Here is a 17,368-nt window from a genome sequence, read left to right on the forward strand (position 1 = left end):
CAAAAATAGCGATTCTTTTGTCCAGTATTTTTGCTACCTTGGCTTACCACACCTGCATTACTCTTTAATTGTCCTTTGATCCTTGACATATATCACCCTGACCTCTTTCACTTACTCTATACGACCTGTTCTGACTTTGTGATCAAGCTCATCTTAACTAAAATAAGAGAGTTTCATCTCTATGACCCTAGTTAAGTTCTGTCCCTCCCAAATTTATTTTTGTCCCCAATTTCCAACTCGTATCTCAGCCTAAGATAGAACATTCATCAACCATTATTAATTCTAGTTAGTTCCAGCTTGACTTCTTCATTCTGTTCTCCTGGAAAAGCTCACGTTGGCCTCATGAGTCTCTGCTGGTCCCTGTTGGTCTAGTGCAGTGCTTTTCAAACTCTGCAGGACATGAAGCACTTGGAAACCTACTTTAAAACACAGATTCCTAAGCTCTACTGTACAAAAGTCTGATATGTAAGATTTAGGATGAAGCCCCCAAATGTGAATTTCTACCAAAATCCTGGGCCCTGTTGATGCTGATAATTTTGGAATTATATTTTAAATAGAATTATTCTAAGAGTTTGAGGCAAGTTTGTTAAGATCTGGTACATGTTGACTGTCTGAGGCTCTGAAAAGGCAATGATTATTTTAATTTTTCTTAGATCTGTTTATTACAATCTAAGCCACTTGCTTTATTTTTGTTAAGCCATCAGCTTCCTTCTATAACCTATGAAATTTCCCCTGTTTAGCAACGTTTTTCTATAACAAACATGGCTATTTATGCTTTCTTTTTTATATATTTAACTATGTACTTTTATTCTGCTAACTGGTCATTGACCATAGTTAAATTGTTTTTCATTAGCAGAAGATTTGCATTTTAGTGGTTACATACATAATGTTTCACATGCTGTATCCTGGAGTTTGGTGCTGAGTCAGACATTTATTAGCTGTAAAATTAGCTTATTCAACTGTTGAATTAGAAAGATAATAGTTAAATTAACAATAGCTATGTCATAACAATGGTGCATTGATTGGTTTAGTAAAAGAATTTGGAAAAACCTTAGCATGCCTGAAACACAGGAGTGCTAAAACCTGTTCACTATTATTGCAGAAAAAACACTAAAACTGGCACTATGTTTTATGCTTCCACTTACTCCATAGCTATAAACCTGGCAGAAATTAATGATCAATGAAAACTTAAAATTATGACTTAATGTCTGCCAAAAAAAATAATAAATATAGTTTGTTTAAAAATTTTTAATAACTCTTGATTCAGCCAGTTTTCCAGAAAAATAATAAAAACAAAAAATGCATATATGTGCATATTGTATTGAAAATATATGTATACTCTATAGAATATATGTATAATGTATAGCGAAAATATGTGTAATATATAAAACATACATTTTTAGACTATATCTATTGAATATATATGCTTATATACTTAAAGAGATTTACTTTAAGGAAGTAGGGTGTGAGTGCGAAGCTGGCATGTAAGAAATCCCTAAGGCAGGCCAGAAGCTGGAAACAAGGCAGGAGTTGATGCTGCAGATTTAAGGCATAATTACTTCTTCTCTGAAAAACTTCAGTGTTTTCTCTTACAGCCTCCAAGTGATTGGGTGAGGCCCTCCTACGTGAGGGAGGGTAATCTTTGTTATTTAAAGTGAACTGATTTTAGATATTCACCACATCTACAAAATACCTTTATGGTAACATCTAGATTAGTGGTTAATTAAATAACTGGCCACTATAGCCTAGCCAAGGTGGTACATAATATTAACCATCATAACTACTTTATATCTGTACAACAAAAACTCAAATTTTCTCTTGGTTTTTAAGAATCTCCATTATTCAACTCAGTTTTTCTCTGCAATGGTGAGACTCGCTTTTCAATTTTCATCATTTTGTGAAGCCTTTATCTTCACAGGAAGTGCTTTCTCTTCTTTGTTCTCATAGTCACTGCAGCTTTCCTGCATCCCTCCTGTGTTATAATTCTCTGTACACACACTAATTTTTATTGAATGTACCTTGATTGCAGGGACTATGCTCCCTTTTATTTCTATCCCCTACACAAACTTTTCATCATGGCATTCAAGAGACATTTAATGAATTTATTAAACTTACCAGCAAAAATATTTTAAAAATTGTTTTATAAATGTTGTAACACAGTTCACTTCATTTGAAGGAATATTTTTAAAGTGTAACATATTGGCAAATGGCCTGTTCTTTGTTTAATATGATATCATTCACTAAAAATCTAATATTTAACAAATATTTAAACATTTTAGCAATATATTATGTGGACAAAATACCAAGAAGGGTGTATTTTTAATGACAATTAAGAGTTGGGGGTTTTTTTGGTTTTGTTAAATTTCTTCTTTTTATTTTTATATTGTACTACTTCCATTACCATTTAACCCTTTTTTATCCCCCTTCCCCCTGATGAGTTATTTTATTTAAATGATATATTTTCTCACCATCCACTCAAGAAAAAAAAGCACACATTCATTTTCAAATTCAAGGGGCAGGCTATAAAGCAGCAGGAACTGAGGCTATTCAGCCATCCATCTATCTTGAGAGGAGTAAAACACTATTCCACTCTGTACTGGCTGGCACAACTCTTCACCAACAATCCACTATTTAGATATAAAAACAAACTGGCCTTTGTATTTTGTTCATGCTGTCACCCGGGCATTACTCTCAAAGCACTTCAGCGACACAGAAATAATGTTGCTCTAACAGACATAGTTTTAAAATATTTATGAAAAGTGTTGCTCAAAGAGCATATTTCTCTTACTTGGTTTTCCTATCCTGCAATAATAGAGATATTAAACTAAATCTCATTTTGTCAAGATTTTAAATATTTTCTCATTTTACATACATCTAGGTAAAAATTCTAAATTGTGGAACTTTTATTAGATATGTGTAAAAGAAATGATTAAAATGTATTCCTATGAGATTGCTCCTTGCTCCAGCCCCATCCAGTTTTTACACTTCTAATCTAATAGGCATAGATGTGAACAACAGGAGCAATAATCTGTTATAGGTGCGATAATAAAAATAAGGACTTGATCAGAAGAAGCAGCAAGGATTGACTGGTATATTTTCCCTAAGAAGGTAAGGAAGAAAGGGGTCAGGGAAGTTGTCATTAAATTGAGTGTTGGAATAGAGTAGATATTTTCCAGATCTATAAGGTAGGGGGCAAAGGAGTTATTTCAAAAAGAGAAAGCCACATAAATGAAGCACTTAGGAATGACAGAGCTTGGTTTATTCTATTTAAATAATTGTACATGGTTTCCTTTGCTGTGCAAAAACTTTAGTTTGATGTAGTCCCATTTTTTTTTATTTTTAGAAGACAACTAAATAGAAGGTATATTTAAATAGGAGAAGATATTTTCTAAATGACACTCCCAATAAAAAGTTGATATTCAAAATTTACAAAGAATTCAAACAAATCAACCTCAAAACAAAAATCCAATTTAAAAATGGGCAGGGGATATAAATAGATACTTTTTCAAAGAGGACATAAAGATGGCCAACAAACATATGAAAAGATGTTCAACATCACTAATCATCAGAGAAATTCAATTTAAAACCACAAAGCAATATCACCTCACACTAGAATGGCCATCATTAATAAACAAACAAACAACAAGTGCTGAAGAGGATGGGGAGAAAGGGGAACCCTTCTGATTGTTGGTGGGAATGCAAACCGGTGTGGCCACTGTGGGGAACAGTATGGTGTTACCTCGAAAAATTAAAAATGAGACTGCCTTCTGGCTCAGTGATTCTACTTCTGCATATTTACCTGAATAAACTCAAAATATTAATTTGAAAGAATAAAGACACCCCTTTATCCATTGCAGCATTCTTTACAATCACCAAGATAGGGAAGTAACCTGAGTGCCCAGCAATAGATGAGTGGATACAATAGTGATAGTACACATGCCATGGAATGTTACTTGGCCATGAAAAGAACAGAATCTTAGCATTTGCGACAGTATGTATTGACTTAGAGGGTATTAGGCTAAGTGAATAAGTCACTTAGATCAAGACAAATACCATATGATTTCATTTATAAGAGGAATCTAAAAAATATTAAACAAATTTAAAAAACTGAACTGCATCCATAGATACAGACCCATAGATAGTAAGTAGCCCAAGAGATGGGTAGTTGGGGACTGGGTGAAAAAGGCGAAGGGGTTAAGAGTACAAATGGCTAGTTACCAAGTAGACAAAGGGATGTAAAATACAGCGTAGAAGTTACAATCAGTAATACTGTAATAACTATGTGCTTATATAGTGCCAGGTGGGCACTTGAAGTAACAGAGGGAACACTTTGTAAAGTATCTGATTGTCTATCCACTAAGCTATATACATGAAACTAATACAGAATAATATTGAATATAAACTGTAAATGAAAAAACAAAGAATGATAGAGAATGAAGCATAAGGAAGAGTGGAAGAGAAAGACATTATTTTCTTTTTTTAAATTTTAAATTGTTTTCTTATTTTTTAATTAGAGTTTACATTTAACATTATTTTGTATCAGTTCAAAAAGCATTATTTTCTACCCTATAAATTTCAAACTTTGATAACCAAGTCCAGTGTGTTTCATGATCTGATTTCACATTTCCTGTATCACCTGAATTTATTCACCAAGTAGATGCTAAATAAATATTTATTTTATGAATACACAAATGAATAATAGTTCCTAAGTGTCTATATGCAAGGAACTTTTCCAAAGTTTATGGAGAGTAAAAACAAACAGATATAACTAAAAAAAAAGCAAAACAAAAGGAATCAAGACCCCGTATTAAATAAGAAATATGACTATTAATTGTAAATCAAGATAGAAAGTAATGTAAAGGATGTCTTTGGAAATTAAGAGTATGTTGCTTCCACCTCTCTACATAGAAGCCCGTGTCTTCAATATTCTCTGCACCTACTCTGTTCATTCTTACTTTACTGCTCTGGTTTACACTATTTTCTCAGCCCTGCCTTTTAATGCTTTAGTTTCCTTAATCTGCATATCCATATTTCACCCATGTCAAAGAGAAGAAAGACAAATGATAGTGATTAAATGTGTTTGTTTTTACCAAGCATTCTAGGTATTCTATATAAAACATTTTATTTAATTCTCACAACTTTGAAGTGAGTAAACTAGGCACTGCCCCCTTGTTTTACCATAATATCCATGTCTGATCAAAGAGGTCAAATGATATTCCAAGAAAATATGGACAGTGAATGGAGGAGTTGAAAGCTGAGCTCAGTTCTATCTCCTTTCTTCCCAAAGCTCAGCTCACATGTTATTTTTCTCTAGGGATCATTCTCTTAACACACCATCCTCAACTGCACTCTCTCTGAATTTCCATGATCAACAGCTCACACCCTAACATGCAACTTTTTTCTAATAATTCTTCATGTTAATTTTATCCTCTTAATGTGGATTATGCAATATTTGATGGATACAACCACATTTTATGTTGTTTCTCATCACCCTTCACTAATATAGCAGTCTCTCCCGGTGAGGAGTCATCAACAAATACCAGTGTGGGCAGATTATTTTATGATATGTAGCACATTTTCAGAGTCAATTCTTGTATATCTTAACAAAGTATTATCTGTATTATCTCAAAATTCTACTATGAGTACTCTGTCAGCCTGCACAAACTACTTCACAGGCATTTATGAAGGTTAAAAATCATTATGTATATAAATGAATGTAACAAACTTTAGAGTAAGTAAATATAGTAGATGATTATAATATCTAAAGAAATAATCTATTTGTACTTCTTAGTTCCTACCAAATTTATCCCTGAGCTAATATGATGACTAAATCAATGTCCCTATTTCAAAAGAAAAAATCAGGGCCCACATGTAGTTTAACTGGCTTGCTAGAGAAAATGGTTAAACTTTGGTCACAAAGAGCATTAGTAAATTGAGCACTGGACATCTGGCACCCTAGTACAAAATTTGGGATGTATTGAAAGGTAATTGAAGTGAGTGATAACTCTGCCTATACTTGTAGCTAGAATGAGGTAATGAACCATTTCTGGAGGTAATAGAATTACATGGATTTAAGCAAAATCAAAGATAACTAACGTCATTTTAAAAATGATCACCTTTGTATGTCAATTATACATCAATAGAAAACATTTTAATGACCACCTTTTCATTTGTTAAAATATAAAAATGAATCGGTTGACATGTAGAGCACTTGTACCCACATGTGCAAATAATTTTAAATTTGTCAAGTGTAGCATTTGAAAGGGTAGAAAATTATTAGTTCTAGCTATGATAAGCAATAAAAATGGCTTTAACAAAATAAAATAAAGATTTGAGGACAATGTTCCTTCCTAACCTCAGCCGTAGACTAGTGAGAAGCCTCTTTGATAAGCTGTGTCTAAAAAATTAAAGGCAGGGAGCCTGTGGAGGCCATCGCAGGCTGGCTGACAAAAACGGTCTAGTCCTTAATGCTGCAAAGAAGCCCCCCTTAAGTTAACATTTAGATCAGTTAGGAAATATGAAGAAATAGTTTTCTGGGATATTTTAACATAGAATAATTTTAAAAGAAGTTTCAGAAACAGAGAGAAGGATTTATGAAGAAATAAGAGATTTACACTGCCCTCTCTTCTGTTGGTTAATGGTAGGGGTAGGAGAGGTAGACAGAAAAGTCTTCCTCGAGATTTGCAAGTGATTTTGAACATGGAGTACTAATTTTCCTTTCCTGTTTGTAGATTACTGAGCAGCAGATCTTACCAGTGCTTCCAGGGCCTGGGGGTTGGCCATTTGTGAGACGCCAAAATGTTCAGATGAGGAAAAGAAGGCAAAGTCCATGCTAGTTTCCCATGCGACTTGGTGATGCACAGAGAGAACTGTGAGTTTCCCACTAGTTTAGGAGTCCACAGGCTGTAGTTAAAGGCCTAATCTCAGAGATCAAAGTCTTGTAAGAGGTATCCTGGTAGAACAAAGTGGTACGGTCATAGACGTGGTAACAGCTCACTTGGGATAAGAGGGTGATGTGGCTTCCTAACCATAAGGTTGCTCACTTCAGGAAGCTGTGAAGGAAACTCACCAGCTCCTGAAGTTCATATCTGTTACCCTTCAGAGGCAGCAGAGGACATCATATGTGTTTGGCAAATGCCAAAGACCAATGGAAGGTAGGCCTTAAGAGCAAGAGTTATACATATTGTACAAGTCTGTCATTTACTAGAATTTGCACCTGTAAAAGGATCTCCGAAGCATGGTGAGAGAAATGTCACACTTCTCTGTTTTATGACAGCAGCTTCCTCAGCAGCTGGTGCACTCTGGGGAGCATATAACATTTGTCTTCCTAAATGCATCATTATTTAATTTATATGAATTAGTGTCAAGTCAGACTCTTATTGCCCCATATTTCTACAATTATATTTTCAAACTTAATAGAAGAATTTTGTATTTCTATCTGAAATATTTTATCTCATTGGCTTGAGATCATTTTTATAATTGTTGCAATAGTTTTGGGGACCAATTCTGTCATTGCAAATATTAGCTACCGTGTTATAATATGACAATTTGTTATTATATTTGACTTTAATTTTTCCACATTTGCATTGCATTCTATAGAATATGATTTAGGCTACTGTTTTCATTGTATAAACCTAGAACTACTGCTCTCATGCCAAATCTAACAAACAAAGAACATGAAGAAAAAAATATAGATGTGTTCATAGGAGCTAAATAATAAATAGAATCTCAGCAAATCCAGTTCCAAGAGAATTAAAAGAATACTCTTTTGGGTGAAAGAGCAGTTTGATGTTAGGAAATATATGCATTTATTATAACACTGTGTAATAAAGAGAGGTATATAAGTAATGTTGGCTGTGGAGAGGAAAGAACATGTAAGCTGAGTACTGAGGGCCATGCAGCCACTAGACTCACTCAACACATGAAGTGCATGTTATTAACAACAGTCCTGGGCAGCACTCCAGAGTGAACTTCAGCAAAATAAGAGATTTATATGTCATAGATCTGAGGCAGCATTTCAAGATTAGAGAGATCAAGAAATGTTAAAGTAGCAAATATCATAGTGTAAATCTAAAAACTAAAAATCTCACAAATGTTCATAGCATATTTTCAAGCAAACTATACAAAAATATGGTAATATTACAAAGATATTAACAATAAAATTATTTTTAAGTAGAACATTAGGGAAAAACTATGTAACCATGAGAAATGGCATAATTATATAAGGTATAACATTTAAATAATGTTTTTGAAGAATTTGTGGCATGGAGTATTTCAAAATGAAACATAATATAAGATGAAGTAAAAATAATAGGATATCAAAATTTATGTATATATGGCTCTAAAATATCTCAAAATGTTAACAAAAGTTTTTCTATGAGATATGAGGTTACGAGCTTTCTTTCATTTTCCAAGTTTTTCAAAATAAGTGTGCATTTTTTCAATTAAAGTGCTCCTATAATTGAGCACTTAGACACTTATTTTCTCTACTCAGTGGCAAAGTCTAGACAGGCATGTTTCGCTAATGCATCTCCTTAGGGGTAGGTTTATTTTTGTTAAGACCCTTAGTCTTAGAGTGTTGTCATTAAGGATCCTGGTTCTCTGAGAGATTCTTCTATTAGGCTCCAGCTTGAGGTAGCCACAGGCTTCATCTGTTCCCAGCTTTGTCCTTGCTTACCTCAGGGCTGCTAATTTCACTTTGTTTTTTGTCCTTTTTGGATTCTTTCCTACCACTTCAGAAAAGCATTTTTTAAGTTTTATGTTTTTAGAGGTTTTTTATTTTTATTTAACAACTGCCAGAAAGACAAGTCTACATATATTTTTAAACCTACCCAAATTTATTCTTAAAAAATAAAATAATACATTTCATTGCATATACAACAAGGACTTTATACCTTAAGTAAAACTATTACCAAAGTATTAGCTTTTCCACTGAACATCTAAATGCATTTGACAAGTACGGTTCATGACGGCACCAATGTCAAGGAAAGCAGCAGACCACAGGTAATATGTTTCACACTTTAAATCCTTGTCTTCTAAAAATATACTGATAGCACTATATAAAGACTCTCCTTCATACTCTAAATGCAGAAAGAATAATTGTCTTTGAGAATCAAATTCTAAGGAATTCAAAGCCTACCATTATAGTCTCTATATTGCCTTTATATTTTCAGTAAACACGATTAAGCCCAAATATAAATTTAGAAAGTATATCTTCTCTCACATTTAAAAACTAAATATCCACATTTGCTTGATGATACTTATGAGCAATCATGACCCACTCAAATAAGTATATATGGTGTCAGATGGGTACTGGACTTATTGGGGTGGTCATTGCTCAAGTTATAGAAGTGAATAATCACTATGCTATAAATCTTAAATTAATATAATATTGTATATCAACTATAATTGAAAGAAAAGTAAATCTGGATCTACTCCATTAGGAGAAGTAATCCTATTCTTTATGCTTCCACATCAAGGGATTATACTATAATAATTTGTTTACACATTTTTTTATTAGACTGGGAACATCTTGAAAAGTATTTTGGTAGGTCCAGAATTTAGCATTGGATTCACCTACTGAACAAGTATTGAAAATTTACTCTGAGTAAAGATGTTTAATAAAATATAAGAAGGTTATAATTCTGTAGCACATATAATTTCATCCTCTATTTTTCTATTGGAAAAAAAACTGTTACAGCATTATAAAAACATTACAGTATTGTAGGTTAGTATTACTGAAACACATCACTCCAAATGAAGTAACATGTAGCCTAAGTAAAGCTTCCCTTCTTTCTATCTCTCCCTGTTTATTGTATACATGTTTCATTAGGCAGTGAATGAATGTTTTGATTCTGAAATAAAATTGATTTTAAATTGCATTTTACCCGAAGCATTGTTGACAGGATAATGATAATGCCCAAGAGAACAAATACTCTTAAAGTAAGGGAAGTAACATTGTCAGCATTTAAAATAAATGTTTTGCACTTACTTTTAAAAATCAACATTATATTGTCAAACAAAGAAATAAACAACTCCCAAACAAACAAAATTTTTGAGAATTTAGTTAGGCATAGAAAGCAAGATTATTATACAGGTCTCATCTTCTGATATATACTCTTCAATCTCATTTAGCTACATTTCGTTTTTAAAATGTTTAACTGAAAATGGTGTTTAAAATCAGTCCTGTGTGTTTCTGTTTTTATATTCATCCTTTCCTTTATTTTATATCTTTATAGAGAGGGGGAAGGAAAGGAGAAAAACATCCATGTGAGAGAGATACATTAATGGGTTGCCTTTCATACATGCTCCAACCAAAAACCAAACCTGCAACCCCGGCACATGCCCTGAACTGGGAATTGAACCGGTGACCTTTTGTTCTGTGGGACAATGTGTCATACTGGTCAGGGCTATACTCATCCTTTCATAGTAAACCACCCACTCTAAAGTCTTTAATAAATACAGTTAACAAGATTAGGACCCGATCTCCACCTTTTTTTTCCCATTTAACTTACTATGTCCTATAGGATATATAAATGTTAAGTCTCCATCAATATTTCCAATGCAAAATAGAGAAACCAAACTCACTCTATTCTCTAACAAAAAAAGTTTGAATATTTTTCCTTTTTTCATAGGAGCAAACTTAAGATCATCTCTGTTCTTCCTTTTCCTTCATTTTTTTTTACCCAGTCTGTTATAAAAAACTGCCATATTTGCTTACTTTTATGTCTCTGGCAATAGTGTGCCTCCCAATTTCCACTGCCTCCAGCAGTTTTAGGCGATCATTTCATGCCTTGACAGGACTAGATACTTTTCAACAATCCCTTCTAATACTAGTATTTTTGTTGTTGTTAATTTTTAAAAACTAATACCCTTACCAGATTGTTGATTCTTATATTCAAGTAAAATAGTAAAAATTTAACTTAGTAGTTTTCTGGTAGAGGATATTGGTGATAAAATAAGAGCAACCAATTATATCCACAAAAATATGCCTCTAACTAGTAACCTCGGTCTGCTCTGGCTATACAATTTTTATTACATTTTCCTCAAATGCACTTCATTCCAACCTGTCACTCTAGGACTGTGCATATATATTTCATCATCTTTCATGCTTTTGTTAGTGGTCTTCATATAGCAAAAAGTTCCCTTGTCATTGTCTCCTCAATCCAAAAGTCACTAAATGCTGCTTAACACTTATCTTCTCAAGGAAGTTTAACATTGTGGTAGAAAACCAAAACTTGAGTTTTAGATAGATTTCAGCTTGTGAGTATGCCACTTACCAGCTATATAGCTTTAGACAAACCTCAGTTTTCTTATTGTATAATGAGATTAATATAACAGCAATAATAATACCTTTGCTTTATGACATTTTGAGGGTTATATGACAGAAAGCATATATTAAATGCTTAATAGAGTATCTGAATTATAACATTAAATAGTATTGCTATTGCCATTGACATTATTATTGTTATTATTATTAATTTAATGAGATGTTCCCATCACACCATTACACATTTGATAAGATATTTCTGCTGACTTAGCAATATTGAGCGCTAAACTATTCAGTATTAATTTGTCTTTAATTGCTCTGTGTATTTGCACAGTTATTTATTTGTATGGGCATTTTTAGAGTGACTACCAAGAGGTCATTTAACAAGTACTAATCAAACAGTTTATCTTATGTTTTGATTTATTTTATAATTGAAAAATATTATGAAAAGATAAAGTGGAACCAATATTGTTGAGTGTTTTTCATGGACCAGAAATTTTCCAGGAACTCAGTAATTAGAAATATATTTGAATTTTCTATTATGCACAATTTTGCCACATGATTTTATTGCTTAAAACCAAAACACCCACTCACAGACACACACACACACACACACACACACACACACACACTCTCCTACCCCAAAAAAACAGCTTACCTTAATGTTCTGTGTTCAGCTTCAGAAATGATCCAAGGTGAATATCTATAAATCAGTAATGATAAAATTATAGTCAGTTGGCTTAAAGACAAAGATGTTTCTACTTTTAGCAATGATTTTCAGTATTTTCTACAATAAATTAGTTATAGTTTAATCAACTAGAAGTTTATATTTGTAGTTTTGAACATTACAGAAAATTTTGGCACATTTATAAAGTACAAATTTCATTTATGCTATCAGTAAAACTTTTAAGATAAATGAATTTGACATTTTTATGGCTTGCAAAGACAATTGACAGTTTATATCTGAAATATCATCTTATTCAGCATTATTGAATTGTATTGAAAATTCACATCTTAAGTAACTCGATAATAACACTACTGAGATATCCCCACTTTATGATACTGAACATGAGACTGGAATATATTTTAGAAGAGCCTGAATATACACCATATATACCATATACACTATACATAAACCATATGTACAAGGTCTGTGCAGAAAAAGTTCAGCCATTGTTAATATAACAAGAATGGTATACGCAACATTGATTTAACCTGGCTGCCAAGGACAGTGGACTGGCATGTGCATGCGTGAACAATGACTTCACTGTACTAGTCAGTGGAGGCAGTAGACATCATTGAGTGAGCATGTGTACTGTGTGGCCGTTGCATTGAATATGACTCAGCAAATAGAGCAACAAATCTGTACAAAATTTTGCATTAAGTTTAAACATTCTTCTGAGGACACTATTCAGATGATTGAGAAGGCTGCAGCTATGGGCAACTGGTGATTGGCAGCTTCATCACAACAACGTTCCCACTCATACATCACGTCTTATGCAGAGTTTTTTTGCGAAACATCAAATCACCCAGGTGACTCAGCCCCCTACAGCCAAGATTTGGCACCCTGTGACTTCTGGCTTTTCCCAAAACTAGAATCACCTTTGAGAATGAAGAGATTTCAGACTGTTGACGAGATTCAGGCAAATACAACAGGGCAGCTGATAGCTATTGGGAGAGCTGTGTGAGGTCCCAAGGTGCTTACTTTGGAGGGGACCGAGGTGTCATTGTCCTATGTACAATGTTTCTTTTATGCTATATCTTCTTCAGTAAATGTCTCTGTTTTTCATATTACATGGCTGGATACCTCTGGACATGTCCCATATGTCTGTACACATATTAATAGATGGACAACATGGTCATATGTATACATGCATACATGTAAATTTAAGAAAAACAAACAGGTAGATCTGAAACATTTGGTAGAGGAAATAAAATACTTGCAGACAAGTGGATCAAATTCAACCTAGCTCAAGTATTTGGATGAACTGATGTTTTGGGGATACTAACAACAAAAACAGCAACAAAAATTCTGTGTTGGGTTTTATAGTTTGTAGAACACATTTTCCCATTCTTGCTCAGGTCCTCAGTAACCCTCATGACCATAAATGTGTTCCCTTCTAAATACTGGCAGGGTAAACTTGGTCTGAACTGACACACACGTATTTACATAAGAAGCTTGTCCCATCAAATGCACATTCTGAGAACAGCATTTACATTTAAAATACATGTCATATTCCTTCATAAACAAAGCACAATTGTAAGATCTACTTTTCATATGGCTGAATCTCATCCCTCCCCCAGAATGATGGCAGATACTAATCAAATAACGACTCCGGTTGGTATGTAACTATACTATACTAAATGTCATGAAGAAAAGTCTTACAATACTTTGAGTGTAGTGGGGATCCTTGTTTAGTCTAAAGAGATCAGGGGAGACTTTCATAGGGGATAACGTTTTAGCTGAGGGTTACCAGGCAAAGAGAGAGCAGGAAAGTGAGAGAGTGCTCAGGTTGGAAGGGCTGGCAGGTGCAGCGTGCTGAGGCATGAAGCGGTGTGGCACTGATGGCGAGCAGGAAGAAGGCCGTAAGGGTTAAAATGGAAATGCAGGGACGATCTGGAGTTCATAAAGCTAGAGAGGTTAGGCAGGGACATGCAGCCTATGAAGCAGGTTTGTTTTTCTCTTACATATAACAAGAAGCCAATGAGAGTATTCATGTGAAGGATTGCGTTCATAGGATCTCCTTGAAGATGGTAGCTCTGTTTAGGGGAAGAGAAAGTAGAGAAAGCGTGAATGTAGGAACCAAGGTAAAGAAAGAGAGTGACTTTGATTTGAGTATGTGCTAAAGACACAGAGATAATGACTTGTTTTAATAGGTTTTGGAGAATAGAGTATAATCTGTATCTCACCTAAGTGTAAATTCTAAAATCTGTATTTGTTTTACAGTTACATCCTCTGCCTCGATGCTTTGCACACAGTAGATACTCCAAAATTTTTTTTAATGAATGAATGGATGTTAGAAAAGGAAGAGGAAACTGGAAAGAATAAGGGTACTTCATGAAAGGGTACTATTTACTGTGCTAAAAATCATTAGAAATGTTAAGTTAGCAAGTGAAAACAAGTTTAGATTTAGACAGACTGTATTGGGTTGCTGTTACAAGTTTAAGTGGAGATGTGGTAGGAAATTTTAAGTGCCTAAATCTTGGAAAAGAGATCCTGCCTGGAGATATAAATTTGGAAATCATAGGAATATCAGTAACACTGAAGCAATGAGAGTGGATGCAATATCTATGAGGAGAAAACAAATTAAAATTCCAGCTGAATATTTGCAGGCTTTTACTATGTATTAAGAACTCTTCTAGGGCTTTACATGTACCAATCCAATTAATCTTTTTAATAATCCCATAAAGAACATTTTATTTTTATCCCACTTTAAAGCTGAGAATAACCAAAGCACAGTTAAATTATACAACTTGCCCAAATTCACACAACTAGGAAAAGGCCGTAGGGTGTAATAGGCAGAATTCTAAAATGGTCTCTAACATTCCTAGCCATTGGTATGTATACTTTATGCAATTTCCTTTCCTTTGTGAGGCAGAACCTATAAATTGTGGTGGGCTATTCAGTTACTAATCCGTTGATTTTGACTTAATCAAAATTAACAGGGAGAACAGTTGATCCCTTTAAATGAATCTGGCCTTTCCTGATACCAGAGATGGGAAGTGTGAGAGGCTCGTGTAAGGAGCCATATTGCAAGGATCACAGGTAGCTTCTAAGAGGTCAGGGTAGCCCCTGGCCAAAAGTCATCAGCAATATGGGGACCTCAACCCTACAACCGCAAGAAATGGAATTCTTCTAACCTGACTGAGCTTGGAAGAATACCTCAAGCCTGAAATGAGGTTTTAGACCAAGCCAAAACTTTGATAGCAACCTGAGCAGAGGACCCAACAGAACTCCACATAGACTTCGTAACTGTAAGAGACTAAATGAGTGTCATTTTAAGCCACAAAGTTTATGGCAATTTGTTAGACAGCAGTTGAAAACTAAAGAACATAATTAAACCTGGGGAGTCACTTTACATAGTCTCTGCTGTTAAAAACTTAGCTGTACTGCGTACAGTTAGATGAGTTAGGAAAGTGAGAAGAAAGCCCTGAAGAATGCAGACATTTAAAGAAGGAGCAGGAGAAAATGAACCAGCAAAGGAGACTAAAGAGAAATAAAGAAAGACAGGAAAACCCAAGAGATTGTGGCATGACAGGCGTCAAGAAGAAGGACCTGTGGAAGGAGTGAGCAAGACTGTGGAATGCTGAAGAGAGCAAATCAAATGAGGAATGAAATACGTACACTGGATTTAAAAAGATAGAGGAGGCTGACATTGATTTTCCTCTGGTGCATTAAAAAAAATGGAGTTTGTATTTTAGGACCTCTTTTGTTTTTAAATTTTTTGTTTATTTTTAGAGAAGGGTAGAGAGTGAACAAGAGAGAGAGAGAAACATCAATGTGTGGTTACCTCTTGCATGCTCCCTACTGGCGATTTGGTCTGCAACCCAGGTATATGTCCTGACTGGGAATCGAACCGTCTATCCTTTGGTTTGAAGGCTGGCACTCAATCCACTGAGCCACACCAGCCAGGACCCCTTTTGTTTTGTTTTTTTAATGAAAGGGAAAAACTATGTGATGGGTTGAGGCAAAAAATGTTTTCCAGGCACGTTTTTATTATTCAATATTTTGAATATTGAATTATTCAATATTCAATACAAAAGAATTATAGAGCTTTTCCTCAAGAATTAGACAAACCTTGTCAATTACAGCAGACTTGAAAAGTAAATCAATTGAACTATTGTTTTTTCACAGAATTGAACTTCAAGGATGAACAGTCTTTTATGCGAAGGGCAAAATTATATTCAAGTCATATTCTAAAGAATATTTAATCTTATAAAATGACTAATGTAAAATAATAGAAGGAAGAGGACAGAAAAGAGAGCATTTGATTTCCAAATCTCAGTTACATTGATCATTTTCACTGTTACCAAGAGAAGAGCATTATTTTCTTCTAAAAAATAAATAAAATCAGATGCAGAAACCAAAAGATGAACAGCCATAAATAAGTCAATAAGGATCCACTTTGACTAGAGTACAATTGACAAAACACAGGGTACAAGGATAATTAAATTTAAGGTCTTTTGTGCTGCTATATTTACCTAATGAGGTTGCTTTTAGGTTCTTTTGTTCCAGTACTTCACTATGATGACTAATTTATGGAAGGCTGAAATAACAATGACCAGCTCTCCTCTTATTCCCACATAAGATATTAAATAAAAAAATTTATACTACACTTAAGTTGTTAATATATGGAAGAGAGATATTTGTCTCCAATGAAACCATTAGGAAAAGTAGAGCAAAGCTTCCTCGGAAATCTCTGACACATTATGCTCAAGATATGATCGGACCATTTTCTATAGCTGAATCTGAAGAGAGATTTATATTTTCTTTTGTGAATGATCAAGACAAGTGACTAACAGAATAGAGACCCACATGTGAGAGTGCAGTTTTGTGGGTCTTCTGGTGGCTTATATGAAATCTTTCCATGTTTGACCTTACCACTTGGTCTCATCTAAGGCCTTTTTTCTCACATGTGGTTGTGAATTCATGTGTTCCTAGCATATTATCTGTCTGTTCCATGGTGGCTTAGGAGACCTAGTACAGTCATTGCTTATATTCCAAGATTACCATTCCTTTTGCCGCTCACTTACATTTCCAGGATCTTGAATGTGTTTTACATCCAATTTATTTTCATGTGTGTGGCTCCCACTTTCAACTGTTTATGGATGAGACAGCTCTTGCTAACAGAGGTATCCTTATTAATGAGCATGTGATTGTTTCCTAGTGTTAAGACCAAGTCTGATGCATTGATTAGTAATATCATCTTCATAGAGAAAAGAGATTTCTGTCTTCCTTGCATCACTTATTTTAAAAAAGAAAAGTCCACCCTTTGGTGTGATCAGTTATTCCAAGAAACGCATCACATTTTCCTAGTTGGTGAGCCCTGAACTTGGTGAGTTCTAAGGCAAAACAGGAGGCTTCAACTAAGTGCCTTG

General features: G+C 34.2%; 1 protein-coding gene across 3 annotated transcripts in view; it reads right to left on the bottom strand.

The window, feature by feature from the left end:
* The window catches only part of CNTN1 (contactin 1), a 309,314-nt gene that overhangs the window by 215,341 nt on the left and 76,605 nt on the right, over positions 1-17,368 (bottom strand). For all 3 annotated transcript variants that reach the window (XM_054591232.1, XM_054591233.1, XM_054591236.1), the window contains exon 2: positions 11,928-11,972. The gene's annotated coding sequence lies outside the window, so the exon portion shown is untranslated. The remainder of the gene's footprint in view (positions 1-11,927; positions 11,973-17,368) is intronic.

The sequence above is a fragment of the Pteronotus mesoamericanus genome, unplaced genomic scaffold (genome assembly GCF_021234165.1).
Source record: "Pteronotus mesoamericanus isolate MK-2021 breed Mesoamerican mustached bat unplaced genomic scaffold, CSHL_Meso_final scaffold_21, whole genome shotgun sequence".
NCBI lineage: Eukaryota > Metazoa > Chordata > Mammalia > Chiroptera > Mormoopidae > Pteronotus > Pteronotus mesoamericanus.